General features: G+C 31.4%; 1 long non-coding RNA gene across 2 annotated transcripts in view; it reads right to left on the reverse strand.

Moving 5' to 3' along the window:
- The window catches only part of LOC109589410 (uncharacterized), a 2157-nt gene extending 1598 nt beyond the window's left edge, over nt 1–559 (reverse strand). Inside the window, exons 1-2 of one of the 2 annotated variants that reach the window (XR_002188683.1) lie at nt 433–559; nt 278–387 (exon numbers count right to left, since the gene is read on the reverse strand). This is a non-coding gene — a long non-coding RNA (uncharacterized LOC109589410). The remainder of the gene's footprint in view (nt 1–277; nt 388–432) is intronic. The other variant, XR_002188682.1, reaches the window with a different exon arrangement.
- Between the last annotated feature and the right edge of the window lie 1040 nt (nt 560–1599).

Below are 1599 nucleotides of genomic sequence, written 5' to 3' on the forward strand. Positions count from 1 at the left end.
ATGCATGCATGTATAATCAATAATATTTAGTTATAGTCATGTATTGCATTTACTGAACGTTAGTGTTTCAAAGTTTTGTCACTCAAACAGCATCTTCATTCACATTGAAGTACAAATACTTCCTGTTACAAAAACTCAAATTACAAATACAAACACAAATACTTTCAAAAGTATTTAAATACGACTAATTACAAATACTATTTGTATTTGACCCAAGTCTGGTACATGTGTACATGCACTGAATAAAACATGCACTGTATTGTGAATTGTGTCTTACCATCATGTTGTTAGGATAGTTCTGCTCACACATCTTTTGCCGGACATAAATAGCAAGTGGATTTCATGGAATCTTGATTCTTCACACGCAATGCGTCTTGTGATCCAAAACTGTACTATAATAATAAATAATTTAAAAACATGACATTGACGTACATGAGTTAACATAAGCTTATGGTATCAGTAAGGAACTGTATTATACACAAGAAGACAAAGAACGTAAGAGATAGGAGAATCCAATATAGGAAGAAAAGAGAAAGAGTAAAAGTTAGATGTATATGTACATATACTAGAAGGAGAGGAAGGCAAAAGAGAGGAAGAAATGTCAATACAAGACAAATTAAGATATACAAGAATAGGGGTCAAGGAACACAACAATGAGAATAGAGAAATGCAGTACCAATAAGGATGGGCAATATATCAGTATTTACTAACTATCATGATAATCATGAGTAATATTGCAGCTAAGAGAATAGATTCATTTCTTACTATACATGTGAGTGGTACATGTAATTAAATATCGTAACCCTTAGCACAAGTGTGGTGTAAAAGGTACCTCTACTAATCCAGACTAAGTTACATGTACTGTTTGATTTTCTAGGCTAGGAACCATTACAAAGGATCATTATTATTGTAACAGCTTTGATGAACACAATTATTAGTAATTATTGTGATATCAAAATGAGATATTGTGTAAATTTCCACCCTTAAGTACTTATTAATGACACACGTACATGTCAAGATTGCGAATTATTCAGTATACTATTACAAGATGCATAAACAGCTATAAGGATTATTATAATACCACATTGCAAGTTAGCTTAGACTGCATGATTGATGGCTGCTTGTAAATCTTATGCACAGAGACACAAACCATATGGTGCACAGACACAACACCCTGGGACAATAGTAATAATTTCAGGGTATTAAGTAAAGTAGCATAATAGTAAAAGCAAGAGTTTTTGTGAACATCAGGAAGTAATTCAGTATAATGTAATTCTTATAATACAACGTAGACTGCTATTACATGTACAGCATTATGCTATGAGTGACAAAAGCAAGTATAGCTGGAAACAACTAATCAGGCTTTTCATCCTGTGCCCAATGACTGAGCCTTTCTAAAAAACTTCATGCCGGCAATAAAATCCAATGCACAGACACCTTAAAACCACTTAAATTACAAGATTATTTTTTAATTAATAACAATGGCGTATTGTAATAGTAACAGTAATATGCTTTACTGCAATAATAGTAATAATAATAATAATAATAATAGTAATAATAATAATGATAATATTTCAACTGTAGAAACATAATAGGCAT

Source organism: Amphimedon queenslandica, unplaced genomic scaffold (genome assembly GCF_000090795.2).
Source record: "Amphimedon queenslandica unplaced genomic scaffold, v1.1 AMPQUscaffold_11351, whole genome shotgun sequence".
NCBI lineage: Eukaryota > Metazoa > Porifera > Demospongiae > Haplosclerida > Niphatidae > Amphimedon > Amphimedon queenslandica.